Consider the following 17,649-nt stretch of genomic DNA (forward strand, 5'->3'; position numbering starts at 1 on the left):
GGTACCTTCCTACCAAACTTACAACAAGGTTTACATCAGGTCTAGTACACAGCATGGCATACATAATAGACCCTATGGCCGAGGCATAGGGGATGACACTCATCTTTTCTCTATCTTCTGCCGTGGTCGGGCATTGAGCCGTGCTCAATTGCACACCTTGCAATACAGGCAAGAACCCCTTCTTGGACTGATCCATATTGAACTTCTTCAATATCTTGTCAAGGTACGTACTCTGTGAAAGACCAATGAGGCGTCTTGATCTATCTCTATAGATCTTGATGCCTAATATATAAGCAGCTTGTCCAAGGTCCTTCATTGAAAAACACTTATTCAAGTAGGCCTTTATACTTTCCAAGAATTCTATATCATTTCCCATCAATAGTATGTCATCCACATACAATATGAGAAATGCTACAGAGCTCCCACTCACTTTCTTGTAAACACAGGCTTCTCCATAAGTCTGTGTAAACCCAAACGCTTTGATCATCTCATCAAATCGAATGTTCCAACTCCGAGATGCTTGCACCAGCCCATAGATGGAGTGCTGGAGCTTGCATACCTTGTTAGTATTCTTAGGATTGACAAAACCTTCCGGCTGCATCATATACAATTCTTCCTTAAGAAAGCCGTTAAGGAATGCCGTTTTGACGTCCATTTGCCATATCTCATAATCATAGTATGCGGCAATTGCTAACATGATTCGGACGGACTTCAGCTTCGCTACGGGTGAGAAAGTCTCATCGTAGTCAACCCCTTGAACTTGTCGATAACCCTTAGCGACAAGTCGAGCTTTATAGATGGTAACATTACCATCCGCGTCTGTCTTCTTCTTAAAGATCCATTTGTTTTCTATCGCTCGCCGATCATCGGGCAAATCTGTCAAAGTCCACACTTTGTTTTCATACATGGATCCTATCTCGGATTGCATGGCTTCAAGCCATTTGTTGGAATCTGGGCCCGCCATTGCTTCTTCATAGTTCGAAGGTTCACCGTTGTCTAACAACATGATTTCCAGGACAGGGTTGCCATACCACTCTGGTGTGGAACGTGTCCTCGTGGACCTATGAAGTTCAGTAGTAACTTGATCCGAAGTACCTTGATCATCATCATTAGCTTCCTCTCTAGTCAGTGCATGCACCACAGGAACATCTTCCTGAGCTGCGCCACTTTCTGGTTCAAGAGGTAGTACTTCATCAAGTTCCACTTTCCTCCCACTTACTTCTTTCGAGAGAAACTCTTTCTCCAGAAAGGACCCGTTCTTGGCAACAAAGATCTTGCCTTCGGATCTGAAGTAGAAGGTATACCCAATGGTTTCCTTAGGGTATCCTATGAAGACGCATTTTTCCGACTTGGGTTCGAGCTTTTCAGGTTGAAGTTTCTTGACATAAGCATCGCATCCCCAAACTTTTAGAAACGACAGCTTAGGTTTCTTCCCAAACCATAATTCATACGGTGTCGTCTCAACGGATTTCGACGGAGCCCTATTTAAAGTGAATGCGGCAGTCTCTAAAGCATAGCCCCAAAATGAGAGCGGTAGATCGGTAAGAGACATCATAGATCGCACCATATCCAATAGAGTGCGATTACGACGTTCAGACACACCATTTCGCTGAGGTGTTCCAGGCAGCGTGAGTTGTGAAACTATTCCACATTTCCTTAAGTGTGTGCCAAATTCGTGACTCAAATATTCCCCTCCACGATCTGATCGTAAGAACTTTATTTTCCTGTCACGTTGATTCTCAACCTCACTCTGAAATTCCTTGAACTTTTCAAAGGTTTCAGACGTGTGTTTCATTAGGTAGACATACCCATATCTACTTAAGTCATTAGTGAGAGTGAGAACATAACGATAGCCACCGCGAGCCTCAACACTCATTGGACCGCACACATCAGTATGTATGATTTCCAATAAGTTGGTTGCTCGCTCCATTGTTTCGGAGAACGGAGTCTTGGTCATCTTACCCATGAGGCATGGTTCGCACGTGTCAAATGATTCGTAATCAAGAGACTCCAAAAGTCCATCTGCATGGAGCTTCTTCATGCGTTTGACACCAATGTGACCAAGGCGGCAGTGCCACAAGTATGTGGGACTATCGTTATCAACTTTACATCTTTTGGTATTCACACAATGAATATGTGTAACATCACGTTCGGGATTCATTAAGAATAAACCATTGACCAGCGGGGCATGACCATAAAACATATCTCTCATATAAATAGAACAACCATTATTCTCGGATTTAAATGAGTAGCCATCTCGAATTAAACAAGATCCTGATACAATGTTCATGCTCAAAGCTGGCACTAAATAACAATTATTGAGGTTTAAAACTAATCCCGTAGGTAAATGTAGAGGCAGCGTGCCGACGGCGATCACATCGACCTTGGAACCATTCTCGACGCGCATCGTCACCTCGTCCTTCGCCAGTCTCCGCTTATTCCGCAACTCCTGTTTTGAGTTACAAATATGAGCAACCGCACCGGTATCAAATACCCAGGAGCTACTACGAGTACTGGTAAGGTACACATCAATTACATGTATATCACATATACCTTTGGTGTTGCCGGCCTTCTTGTCCGCTAAGTATTTGGGGCAGTTCCGCTTCCAGTGACCACTTCCCTTGCAATAAAAGCACTCAGTCTCAGGCTTGGGTCCATTCTTTGGCTTCTTCCCGGCAACTGGCTTACCGGGCGCGGCAACTCCCTTGCCGTCCTTCTTGAAGTTCTTCTTACCCTTGCCTTTCTTGAACTTAGTGGTTTTATTCACCATCAACACTTGATGTTCCTTTTTGATCTCCACCTCCGCTGATTTCAGCATTGAATATACCTCAGGAATGGTCTTTTCCATCCCCTGCATATTGAAGTTCATCACAAAGCTCTTGTAGCTCGGTGGAAGCGACTGAAGGATTCTGTCAATGACCGCGTCATCCGGGAGATTAACTCCCAGCTGAGACAAGCGGTTGTGTAACCCAGACATTTTGAGTATGTGCTCACTGACAGAACTATTTTCCTCCATTTTACAACTGAAGAACTTGTCGGAGACTTCATATCTCTCGACTCGGGCATGAGCTTGGAAAATCATTTTCAGCTCTTCGAACATCTCATATGCTCCGTGTTTCTCAAAACGCTTTTGGAGCCCCGGTTCTAAGCTGTAAAGCATGCCGCACTGAACGAGGGAGTAATCATCAGCACGTGACTGCCAAGCGTTCATAACGTCTTGGTTCTCTGGGATGGGTGCTTCACCTAGCGGTGCTTCTAGGACATAATCTTTCTTGGCAGCTATGAGGATGATCCTCAGGTTCCGGACCCAGTCCGTATAGTTGCTGCCATCATCTTTCAGCTTGGTTTTCTCTAGGAACGCGTTGAAGTTGAGGGCAACGTGGGCCATTTGATCTACAAGACATATTGTAAAGATTTTAGACTAAGTTCATGATAATTAAGTTCATCTAATCAAATTATTCAATGAACTCCCACTCAGATAGACATCCCTCCAGTCATCTAAGTGAAACATGATTCGAGTTAACTAGGCCGTGTCCGATCATCACGTGAGACGGACTAGTCAAGATCGGTGAACATCTTTATGTTGATCGTATCTTCTATACGACTCATGCTCGACCTTTCGGTCTTCCGTGTTCCGAGGCCATGTCTGTACATGCTAGGCTCGTCAAGTCAACCTAAGTGTATTGCGTGTGTTCCGAGGCCATGTCTGTACATGCTAGGCTCGTCAACACCCGTTGTATGCGAACGTTAGAATCTATCACACCCGATCACCACGTGGTGCTTCGAAACAACGAACCTTCGCAACGGTGCACAGTTAGGGGGAACACTTTCTTGAAATTATTGTGAGGGATCATCTTATTTAAGCTACCGTTGTTCTAAGCAAATAAGATGTAAAACATGATAAACATCACATGCAATCAAATAGTGACATGATATGGCCAGTATCATATTGCTCCTTTGATCTCCATCTTCGGGGCGCCATGATCATCTTCGTCACTGGCATGACACCATGATCTCCATCATCATGATCTCCATCATCGTCTCTTCATGAAGTTGTCACGCCAACGATTACTTCTACTTCTATGGCTAACATGTTTAGCAATAAAGTAAAGTAATTTAGATGGCGTTATTCAATGACACGCAGGTCATACAAAAAATAAAGACAACTCCTATGGCTCCTGCCGGTTGTCATACTCATCGACATGCAAGTCGTGATTCCTATTACAAGAACATGATCAATCTCATACATCACATATATTTCATTCATCACATCCTTTTGGCCATATCACATCACAAGGCATATGCTGCAAAAACAAGTTAGACGTCCTCTAATTGTTGTTGCATGTTTTTACGTGGCTTCTATAGGTTTCTAGCAAGAACGTTTCTTACCTACGTAAAACCACAACGTGATATGCCAACTTCTATTTACCCTTCATAAGGACCCTTTTCATCGAATCCGATTCGACTAAAGTGGGAGAGACAGACACCCGCTAGCCACCTTATGCAACTAGTGCATGTCAGTCGGTGGAACCTGTCTCACGTAAGCGTACGTGTAAGGTCGGTCCGGGCCGCTTCATCCCACGATGCCGCCGAAACAAGATAAGACTAGTAGTGGCAAGAAAATTGACAACATCTATGCCCACAACAAGTTTGTGTTCTACTCGTGCATAGAAACTACGCATAGACCTAGCACATGATGCCACTGTTGGGGATCGTAGCAGAAATCAAAAAATTTCTACGCATCACCAAGATCCATCTATGGAGTTTACTAGCAACTAGAAGGAAGGAATGCATCTACATATATATAGGGGTGCTGCTCCCATGCGCCTCCCCACTATATATAGGGGTGGAGGGGGCTGGTTTCTTGCCCTCCAAGTCCATTGGGGCGTTGGCAAAGGTGGGGGAAAGAAATCCCATCATTTCCCTTCCCCACCGATTGTTATCCCCCTTTTTTAGGGATCTTGATCTTATCCCTTCGGGATATGATCTTATTCCTTCTAAGGTGGGATCTTGGTGCGCCTTGACCAGGGGTGTGGGGCCTTGCCCCCACTACCCACGTTCATGTGGGTCCCCCCATGCAGGTGGGCCCCACTTCGGAACCTTCTAGAACCTTCCCGGTACAATACCAAAAATCCCGAACATTTTCCGGTGGCCAAAATAGGACTTACCATATATAAATCTTTACCTCCGGACCATTCCGGAACTCCTCGTGACGTCCGGGATCTCATCCGGGACTCCGAACAACTTTTGGTTAACCGCATACTAATATCTCTACAACTCTAGCGTCACCGAACCTTAAGTGTGTAGACCCTACGGGTTCGGGAGACATGCAGACATGACCGAGATGAATCTCCGGTCAATAAGAAACAGCGGGATCTGGATACCCATGTTGGCTCCCACATGTTCCACGATGATCTCATCGGATGAACCACGATGTCGAGGATTCAATCAATCCCGTATACAATTCCCTTTGTCAATCGGTACGTTACTTGCCCGAGATTCGATCGTCGGTATCCCAATACCTTGTTCAATCTCGTTACCGGCAAGTCACTTTACTCGTACCGTAATGCATGATCCCGTGACCAAACACTTGGTCACATTGAGCTCATTATGATGATGCATTACCGAGTGGGCCCAGAGATACCTCTCCGTCATACGGAGTGACAAATCCCAGTCTCGATTCGTGCCAACCCAACAGACACTTTCGGAGATACCCGTAGTGCACCTTTATAGCCACCCAGTTACGTTGTGATGTTTGGCACACCCAAAGCACTCCTATGGTATCCAGGAGTTGCACAATCTCATGGTCTAAGGAAATGATACTTGACATTTGGAAAAGCTCTAGCAAACGAACTACATGATCTTGTGCTATGCTTAGGATTGGGTCTTGTCCATCACATCATTCTCCTAATGATGTGATCCCGTTATCAATGACATCCAATGTCCATAGTCAGGAAACCATGACTATCTGTTGATCAACGAGCTAGTCAACTAGAGGCTCACTAGGGACATGTTGTGGTCTATGTATTCACACATGTATTACGATTTCCGGATAACACAATTATAGCGTGAACAATAGACAATTATCTTGAACAAGGAAATATAATAATAACCATTTTATTATTGCCTCTAGGGCATATTTCCAACACCAGACCTGATGTGTGCCTTGCTATTAGTTTAGCAGGGAGGTACCAAAGTAATCCAGGAGTGGATCACTGGATAGCGGTCAAGAACATCTTGAAATACCTGAAAAGGACTAAGGATATGTTTCTCATTTATGGAGGTGACAAAGAGCTCGTCGTAAATGGTTACGTCGATGCAAGCTTTGACACTGATCCGGATGACTCTAAGTCACAAACCGGATACGTATTTATATTGAACGGTTGAGCTGTCAGTTGGTGCAGTTCTAAGCAAAGCGCCGTGGCGGGATTTATGTGTGAAGCGAAGTACATAGCTGACTCAGAAGCAGCAAATGAAGGAGTCTGGATGAAGGAGTTCATATCCGATCTAGGTGTCATACCTAGTGCATCGGGTCCAATGAAAATCTTTTGTGATAATACTGGTGCAACTGCCTTGGCAAAGGAATCCAGATTTCACAAGAGAACCAAGCACATCAAGAGACGCTTCAATTCCATCCGCGATCAAGTCAAGGAGGGAGACATAGAGATTTGCAAGATACATACGGATCTGAATGTAGCAGACCCGTTGACTAAGCCTCTCTCACGAGCAAAGCTTGATCAGCACAAAGACTCCATGGGTGTTAGAATCATTACTGTGTAATCTAGATTATTAACTCTAGTGCAAGTGGGAGACTGAAGGAAATATGCCCTAGAGGCAATAATAAAGTTGTTATTTATATTTCCTTATATCATGATAAATGTTTATTATTCATGCTAGAATTATATTAACCGGAAACTTAGTACATGTGTGAATACATAGACAAACAGAGTGTCACTATTATGTCTCTACATGACTAGCTCGTTAATCAAAGATGGTTAAGTTTCCTAACCATAGACATGAGTTGTCATTAGATGAACGGGATACATCATTAGAGAATGATGTGAATGACAGGACCCATCCGTTAGCTTAGCACGATGATCGTTTAGTTTGTTGCTATTGCTTTCTTCATGACTTATACATGTTCCTATTACTATGAGATTATGCAACTCCCGAATACCGGAGGAACACTTAGTGTGCTATCAAACGTCACAACGTAACTGGGTGATTATAAAGATGCTCTACAGGTGTCTCCGATGGTGTTTGTTGAGTTGGCATAGATCGAGATTAGGATTTGTCACTCCGATTGTCGGAGAGGTATCTCTAGGCCCTCTCGGTAATGCACATCACTATAAGCCTTGCAAGCAATGTGACTAATGAGTTAGTTATGGGATGATGCATTACGGAACGAGTAAAGAGACTTGCCGGTAACGAGATTGAACTAGATATTGAGATACCTACGATCGAATCTCGGGCAAGTAACATGCCGATGACAAAGGGAACAACGTATGTTGTTATGCGGTTTGACCGATAAAGATCTTCGTTGAATATGTGGGAGCCAATATGAGCATCTAGGTTCCGCTATTGGTTATTGACAGGAGATGAGTCTCGGTCATGTCTACATAGTTCTCGAACCCGTAGGGTCCGCACGCTTAACGTTTGATGACGATCGGTATTATGAGTTTATGTGTTTTGTACCGAAAACTGTTCGGAGTCCCGGATGTGAGCACGGACATGACGAGGAGTCTCGAAATGGTCGAGACATAAAGATTGATATATTGGACGATGTTATTCGGCCACCGGATGAGTTCCGGGGGTCACCGGATAAATATCGGAGTGCCGGGGGGTTATCGGAAACCCCGGGGGAACTAATGGGCCAACATGGGCCTTGTGAGAGAGAGGAGGGGCCCCTAGGGCTGGCCACGCCCCCCCTTGAGGAGTCCGAATTGGACTAGGAGGGGGCGGCGCCCCCCTCTTTCCCTCTCCCTCTCTCCCTCTCCTTCCTTTCCCCTCTCTTCCCTTGTTGGAAACCTACTAGGAATAGGATTCCTAGTAGGAATCCTACTTGGGGCGCGCCCCATGAGGGCCGGCCGGCCTCCCCCTTGCTCCTTTATATACGGGGGCAGGGGGGCACACTAGAACACACAAGTCAACAGTTGTTTTAGCCGTGTGCGGTGCCCCCTCCATAGATTTCCACCTCGGTCATATCGTTGTAGTGCTTAGGCGAAGTCCTACGTCGGTAACTTCATCATCACCATCATCACGCCGTCGTGCCGACGAAAGTCTCCCTCGGCCTTAGCTGGATCAAGAGTTCGAGGGACGTCACCGAGCTGAACGTGTGTAGATCGCGGAGGTGCCGTGTGTTCGGTATTTGATCGGTTGGATCGCGAAGACGTTCGACTACATCAACCGCGTTACTTAACGCTTCTGCTTTCGGTCTACGAGGTTACATGGACACACTCTCCCTCTCGTTGCTATGCATCACATAGATAGATCTTGCGTGATCGTAGGTAAAATTTTGAAATACCGCGTTCCCCAACAGATTATGCAACTGCCGAATACCGGAGGAACACCTTGTGTGCTATCAAACGTCACAACATAATTGGGTGATTATAAAGATGCTCTACAGGTGTCTCCGAAGGTGTTTGTTGGGTTGGCATAGATCGAGATAAGGATTTGTCACTCCGAGTATCGGAGAGGTATCTTTGGGCTCTCTCGGTAATGCACATCACTATAAGCCTTTCAAGCAATGTGACTAATGAGTTAGTTACGGGATGATGCATTACAGAACAAGTAAAGAGACTTCCCGGTAATGAGATTGAACTAGCTATGATCATACCGACAATCGAATCTCGGGCAAGTAACATACCGATGACAAAGGGAACAACGTATGTTGTTATGCGGTTTGATCGATAAAGATCTTCGTAGAATATGTAGGAGCCAATATGAGCATCCAAGTTCCGCTATTGGTTATTGACTGGAGATGTGTCTCATTCATGTCTACATAGTTCTTGAACCCGTAGGGTCCGCACGCTTATCATTCGATGATGATTTGTATTATGAGTTATGTTATTTGATGACCGAAGTTTGTTTGGAGTCCCGGATGAGATCACAGACATGACGAGGAGTCTCGAAATGGTCGAGAGGTAAAGATTCATATATTGGAAGGCTAAATTCAAACATCGGAAAGGTTCCGAGTGATTCGGGTATTTTTCGGAGTACCGGGGAGTTACGGGAATTCACCGGGAGAAGTAATGGGCCTTATTGGGCCATACGAGAAAAGAGGAGGCAGGCTAAGGGGAGGTGGTGCCCGCCCCCGCCCCCATGGGTCCGAACTGGACTAGGGGAAGGGGCGGCTCCCCCCTTGCCCTTTCCTAGTCCCTCTCTCTTTCCCTCTTTCCCTCGTTCCTTCTCTCCTACTCCGAAAAGGAAAGGGATTCCTACTAGGACTTGGAAGTCCTAGTAGGACTCCATACTCTTGGCACGCCCCTAGGGGGCCGGCCTCTCTCCCTCCCTCCTTTATATACGTGGGCAGGGGGCACCCCAAAGGCACTCCAAGATTTGTCTTAGCCGTGTGCAGTGCCCCCCTCCACAGTTACACACCTCGGTCATATCGTCCTAGTGTTTAGGTGAAGCCCTGCGCCGGTAACTTCATCATCACCATCACCATGCCATCGTGCTGATGAAACTCTCCCTCGCCCTCAACTAGATCAAGAGCTCGAGGGACGTCATCGTGCTGAACGTGTGCTGAACACGGAGGTGCCGTACGTTCAGTACTTGGATTGGTTGGATCGTGAAGACATTCGACTACATCAACCGCGTTACTAAATGCTTCCGCTTTCGGTCTACGAGGGTACGTGGACACACTCTCCCCGCTCGTTGATGTAAATCTCCTAGATAGATCTTGCGTGATCGTAGGAATTTTTTTGAAATACTGCGTTCCCCAACAAGAAATGCTACCGAGCTCCCATGCACTTTCTTGTAAGTACAGGCTTCTCCAAAAGTCTGTATAAACCCAAACACTTTGATCATTTCATCAAAGCGAATGTTCCAACTCCGAGATGCTTGCACCAGCCCATAGATGGAGCGCTGGAGCTTGCATACCTTGTCAGCATTCTTAGGATCGACAAAACCTTCCGGCTGCATCATATACAATTCTTCCTTAAGGAAACCGTTAAGGAATGCCATTTTGACTTCCATTTGTCAGATCTCATAATAATAGAATGCGGCAATTGCTAACATGATTCGGATAGCGACAAGCCGAGCCTTATAGATGGCCACATTACCATCCGCGCCAGTCTTCTTCTTAAAGATCCACTTATTCTCTATGGCTTGTCGATCATCGGGCAAGTCCACCAAAGTCCATACTTTGTCATACATGGATCCTATCTCGTATTTCATGGCTTCAAGCCATTTGTTGCAATCCGGGCCCGCCATCGCTTCTTCATAGTACGAAGGTTCACCATTTCACACCTCACTCACCTCCCACGCCTAAAATGTCTCCAGGTTTGTCTAACAACATGATTTCCAGGACAGGGTTGTCGTACCACTCTGGTGCGGAACGTGTCCTCGTGGACCTACGAAGTTCAGTAGCAACTTGACCAGAAGTTTCATGATCATCATCATTAACTTCCTCTCTAGCCGGTGCAGGCACCACAGAAACATCTTCCTGAGCTGCGCTACTCTCCGGTTCAAGATGGGGTACCTCATCAAGTTCTACTTTCCTCCCACTTACTTCTTTCGAGAGAAACTCTTTTTATAGAATGGATCCATTCTTGGCAACAAAGATCTTGCCTTCGGATCTGGGGTAGAAGGTATACCCAATAGTTTCCTTAGGGTATCCTATGAAGACGCACTTTTTCGATTTGGGTTCGAGCTTTTCAGGTTGAAGTTTCTTGACATAAGCATCACGTCCCCAAACTTTCAGAAATGACAGCTTGGGTTTCTTCCCAAACCATAATTCATACGGTGTTGTCTCAGCGGATTTAGACGGTGCCCTATTTAAAGTGAATGCGGCAGTCTCTAAAGCATAACCCCAGAATGATAGCGGTAGATCGGTAAGAGACATCATAGATCGCACCATATCCAATAGAGTGCGATTACGACGTTCGGACACACCATTACGCTGAGGTGTTCCAGGCGGCGTGAGTTGTGAAACAATTCCATATTTCCTTAAGTGTGTGCCAAACTCGTGACTCAAATATTCTCCTCCACGATCAGATCGTAAGAACTTTATTTTCCTGTCACGTTGATTGTCTACCTCGCTCTGAAATTCCTTGAACTTTTCAAAGGTCTCAGATTTGTGTTTCATTACGTAGACATACCCATATCTACTTAAGTCATCAGTGAGGGTGAGAACATAATGATAGCCACCGCGAGCCTCAACGCTCATTGGTCCGCATACATCAATATGTATTATTTCCAACAAGTTGTTTGCTCGCTCCATTGTTCCGGAGAATGGAGTCTTGGTCATCTTGCCCAGGAGGCATGGTTCGCACGTGTGAAATGATTCATAATCAAGAGACTTCAAAAGTCCATCTGCATGGAGTTTCTTCATGCATTTGACACCAATATGACCAAGGCGCCAGTGCCACAAGTATGTGGGACTACCATTATCAACCTTACATATTTTGGCATTTACACTATGAATATGTGTAACATCACGTTCGATATTCAATAAAAATAAACCATTGACCAGCGGGGCATGACCATAAAACTTATCTCTCATATAAATAGAACAACCATTATTCTCGAATTTAAATGAGTAGCCATCTCGCATCAAACGAGATCCAGATACAATGTTCATGCTCAAAGCTGATACTAAATAACAATTATTGAGGTTTAAAACTAATCCCGAAGGTAGATGTAGAGGTAGCGTGCCGACGGCGATCACATCGACCTTGAACCATTCCCGACGCGCATCGTCACCTCGTCCTTCGCCAGTCTCCGCTTATTCCGCAGCTCCTGTTTTGAGTTACAAATGTGAGCAACCGCACCGGTATCAAATACCCAAGAGCTACTACGAGCGCTGGTAAGGTATACATCAGTAACATGTATATCATATATACCTTTGACGTTGCCGGCCTTCTTATCCGCTAAGTATTTGGGGCAGTTCCGCTTTCAGTGACCATTTCCCTTGCAATAAAAGCACGCAGTCTCAGGCTTGGGTCCATTCTTTGGCTTCTTCCCGGCAACTGACTTACCGGGCGTGGCAAATCCCTTGCCGTCCTTCTTGAAGTTCTTCCTACCCCTGCCTTTCTTGAAACTAGTGGTCTTATTCACCATCAACAGTTGATGTTCCTTTTTGATCTCCACCTCCGCTGATTTAAGCATCGAATATAACTCAGGAATGGTCTTCTCCATCCCTTGCATATTGAAGTTCATCACAAAGCTCTTGTAGCTAGGTGGAAGTGACTGGAGGATTCTGTCAATGACCGAGTCATCTGGAAGATTAACTCCCAGCTGAGACAAGCGGTTGTGCAACCCAGACAATTTGAGTATATGCTCGCTGACAGAACTGTTTTCCTCCATCTTACAACTGAAGAACTTGTCGGAGACTTCATATCTCTCGACCCGGGATGAGCTTGGAAAACCATTCTCAGCTCTTGGAACATCTCATATGCTCAGTGTTGCTCAAAACGCTTTTGGAGCCCCGGTTCTAAGCTGTAAAGCTGTAAAGCAAACCAGGGAGTAATCATCACTACGCGACTTCCAGGCATTCATAACGTCTTGAGTTGCTGGGAAAATGGGTGCGTCACCTAGCGGTGTTTCAAGGACATACGCTTTCTTGGAAGCTATGAGGATGATCCTCAAGTTACGGACCCAATCCGTATAGTTGCTTCCATCGTCTTTCAGCTTGGTTTTCTCTAGGAACGCATTGAAGTCGAGGGCAACATTAGCGTGTGCCATTGGGTTTACAAGATAGATTGTAAAGACAATTTTAGACTAAGTTCAAGATAATTAAGGTCATCTAATCAAATTATTTAATGAACTCCCACTCAGATAGACATCCCTCTGGTCATCTAAGTGATACATGATCCAAATCGACTAGGCCGTGTCCGATCATCACGTGAGACGGACTAGTCATCAATGGAGAACATCTCCATGTTGATCGCATCTACTATACAACTCATGTTTGACCTTTCGGTCTCTCGTGTTCCGAGGCCATGTCTGTACATGCTAGGCTAGTCAAGTCTACCTAAGTGTTTCACATGTGTAAATCTAGCTTACACCTGTTGTATGCGAACATTAGAATCTATCACACCCGATCATCACGTGGTGCTTCGAAACGATGAACCTTCGCAACGGTGCGCACTTAGGGGGAACACATTTCTTGAAATTTTAGTGAGGGATATGCTACCGTCCTTCTAAGCAAACAAGATGTAAACATGATAAACATCACATGCAAATCATAAAGTGACATGATATGGCCAATATCATCTTGCGCCTTTGATCTCCATCTTCGAGGCGCGACATGATCACCATCGTCACCAGCATGACACCATGATCTCCATCATCGTGTCTTCATGAAGTTGTCTCGCCAACTATTACTTCTACTACTATGGCTAACGGTTAGCAATAAAGTAAAGTTATTACATGGCGTTTATATTGACTCGCAAGTCATACAATAAATTAAGACAACTCCTATGGCTCCTGCCGGTTGTCATACTCATCGACATGCAAGTCGTGATTCCTATTACAAGAACATGATCAATCTCATACATCACATATATAATTCATCACATCCTTTTGGCCATATCACATCACAAGGCATATGCTGCAAAAACAAGTTAGACGTCCTCTAATTGTTGTTGCATGTTTTTACGTGGCTTCTATAGGTTTCTAGCAAGAACGTTTCTTACCTACGTAAAACCATAACGTGATATGCCAACTTCTATTTACCCTTCATAAGGACCCTTTTCATCGAATCCGATTCGACTAAAGTGGGAGAGACAGACACCCGCTAGCCACCTTATGCAACTAGTGCATGTCAGGCGGTGGAACCAGTCTCACGTAAGCGTACGTGTAAAGTCGGTCCGGGCCGCTTCATCCCACAATGTCGCCGAATCAAGATAGGACTAGTAACGGCAAGCAAATTGACCAAATCATCGCCCACAACTACTTGTGTTCTACTCGTGCATAGAATCTACACATAGACCTAGCTCATGATGCCACTATTGGGTAACGTAGTAATAATTCAAAAAAATTCCTACGTTTCACCAAGATCAATCTAGGAGATGCTAGCAACGAGAGAGAGGGAGTGCATCTTCATACCCTTGAAGATCGCTAAGCGGAAGCGTTGCAAGGAACGCGGTTGATGGAGTCGTACTCGCGGGGATTCAAATCGCGGAAGATCCGATCTAGCGCCAAATGGACGGCGCCCCCGCGTTCAACACACGTACAGCCCGGAGACGTCTCCTCCTTCTTGATCCAGCAAGGGGAGAGGAGAAGTTGAGGACAACTCCGGCAGCACGACGGCGTGGTGGTGGAGCTCGTGGTTCTCCGGCAGAGCTTCGCCAAGCTCAACGGAGGAGGATAAGGTGTAGGAGGTGGAAAGGCTGTGCCAGGGGCTGAGGTGGAGCTGCCCTCCCACCCCCTCTATTTATAGGGTGAAGGGAAGAGGGGGTCGGCCCCCTAGATGCATCTAGAGGGGGGCGACCAAGGGGGGTGCTTGTCCCCCAAGTTGGGGGGGGGCACCCCTAGGGTTTTAACCCTAGGCGCCTTGGGCCCCTTGGGGGGGGGGCGCACCAGCCGACTAGGGGGGCTGGTTCCCACCCATATTCAGCCAACTTGGTCTCCCGGGGTAGGTGACCCCACCCGGTGGTCCCGGTACAATACCGATAACCCTCGAAACTTTTTCGGCGACTGAAACTGAACTTCCCATATATAAATCTTCACCTCCGGACCATTCCGGAACTCCTCGTGACGTCCAGGATCTCATCCGGGACTCCGAACAACTTTCGGTAACCACATACAATTCCCATTACAACTCTAGCGTCACTGAACCTTTAGTGTGTAGACCCTACGGGTTCGGGAACCATGCAGACATGACCGAGACACCTCTCCGGCCAATAACCAATAGCGGGATCTGGTTACCCATATTGTCTCCCACATGTTCCATGATGATCTCATTGAATGAACCACGATGTCGGGGATTCAATCAATCCCGTATACAATTCCCTTTGTCCATCGGTATGTTACTTGCCCAAGATTCGATTGTCGGTATCCCCATACCTTGTTCAATCTCGTTACCGGCAAGTCTCTTTACTCGTTTCGTAACACATGATCCCGTGGCTAACTCCTTAGTCACATTGAGCTCATTATGATGATGCATTACTGAGTGGGCCCAGAGATACCTCTCTGTCATACGGAGTGACAAATCCCAATCTCGATTCGTGCCAACCCAACAGACACTTTCGGAGATACCTGTAGTGCACCTTTATGGTCACCCAGTTACGTTGTGACGTTTGATACATCCAAAGCATTCCTACGGTATCCGGGAGTTGCACAATCTCATGGTCTAAGGAAATGATACTTGACATTAGAAAAACTCCAGCAAACAAACTACACGATCTTGTGCTATGCTTAGGATTGGGTCTTGTCCATCACATCATTCTCCTAATGATGTGATCCCGTTATCAAGGACATCCAATGACCATGGTCAGGAAACCACAACCATCTATTGATCAAGGAGCTAGTCAACTAGAGGCTCACTAGGGACATGTTGTGGTCTATGTATTCACACATGTATTACGGTTTTCGGTTAATATAATTATAGCATGAACAATAGATAATTATCATGAACAAGGAAATATAATAATAATAACCATTTTATTATTGCCTCTAGGGCATATTTCCAACAGCAACTAGGTAAACACACATTGCAACTATTGTTTGACCATATGTGGCAAGTAGTTAATCACACACGACAACTATGGTTTGATTACACGTGACAACTACCATAAATTAAACACGGCAACTATAGTTAACCAAAACAGAGAGAGTTGCCATGCTTTTACAACTGCATTTGCCATCCCCGGTAACTACATCTACCATCCCGGATGACAACTAAATCGTCATCCCGCGGGTACCTAACATAGCTGCGCCAGGACATGTGGGCATATTTGCTTCGTGCCACATGCGTGGGGTGAGAATGAATATATAGTACTTGTTGGGCGTGTGGCACGTAGTAGCTGCGCCCACACACGGTGTGTGAGTAGATGTCTAATATGCCACACGTGTGGGCATTATCAGGACCATTACCTTTTTCATCTCCTTTCACTGGACCTCCTATTCTTTTATACAATATTTCCCTTTTTTATAAACATTTAATTATAGAAAATACACTAACATTTATACAATTATATATATATATATATATATATATATATATATATATATATATATATATATATATATATAAATCTATTGTGAATTTTCTATATGTCTACTGTGAGTTTTCATAATTTTTGTGCAGTTTAAAAAATGTAACATAAAAAGTTCGGCCTATAAAGAAATCATGCAACCACAAAAATACTGGTAAACTTTAAAAAATGTGCATGTAATAACAAAATGTCTAAATTTTTATAAAATGGCCATGTGGTTTAAAAATATTGATTATGCACCACCTTTTATTAAATAAAAATTCATGTTCATGAAAAAAAATAAAAATTTGACTGAAAACCCGTAAGACTAGAAGAAAACCAAAAAAAATGCTACAAGCTTGAGTTTTCGAAAAATGTTCTCATTTATTCGAAAAATGTTTGTGTTTTTTGAAAATTGTCAACAAATTTATCAAAATGTTTCAAAAATAAATTGGTTCATAAAATGTTCTCAGTTTCAAAAAAAGTTTGTGTTTCCAAAAAGTGTTCCCGTTCTAAAATTTGTTCCACGGTTTCAGAAAATGTTCGCATTTTGGAGAAACTTTTGTGTTTCCAAAAACTATTCATGATTTAAGAAAAACCGCAAATTTCAAAAAAAAAATTGTTTCCGAAAATTATTCACGTTTTCAAATTTGTTCTGCTGTTTCAAAAAATGTTTGAGTTTTTTTAAAAACTTCTTTATTTCCAAAATTGTTCCTATTTTGAAATAATTGTTTGCAAATTTAAAAAATGATCCTAATTTCAAAATTTTGGGGGAGTTTTAGTTTTTTTAAGTGTTTCAAAATATTTTACCCGTTTAAAAAATGTTCGTATGTTCAAAGAAATGTTGGTGATTTTCAAAAAATGTTCGCATTTCTAGAAAAAATTGTAATTTTTTCAGAAAAAAAGTGAAAAATGTTCTCTTTCTAAGACATTATATTTAAAAAAATGGATTTCTAGAATAATGAACAATACTTGAAAAATACAAATAATTTCAGAAAGCACGAACATGTTTTTTTAAATTTCTAAACAAATTTCAGTATCGAGAACATTATTTGGAATTTCACGGATTTTTTAAACAAAACACGAAAATGAAAAATCGGAAACAAAGAAACTTAAATTTTGGATCTGCGTTGTTTTTGGTTCTCATAAACTTGCACCGCACTGTAATTATTCATGCTGATTATCTCTACATGCTAGCTCAACAAGCTCTAATGCTGGAGGTCTTGGGTTCGATCCCTGGTAACGCGTGATATTTTTGCGAAGTTATGCTATAGTGCTCGATCGCTTC

Source organism: Aegilops tauschii, chromosome 3 (assembly GCF_002575655.3).
Source record: "Aegilops tauschii subsp. strangulata cultivar AL8/78 chromosome 3, Aet v6.0, whole genome shotgun sequence".
In the NCBI taxonomy this organism is placed as follows: Eukaryota; Viridiplantae; Streptophyta; class Magnoliopsida; order Poales; family Poaceae; genus Aegilops; species Aegilops tauschii.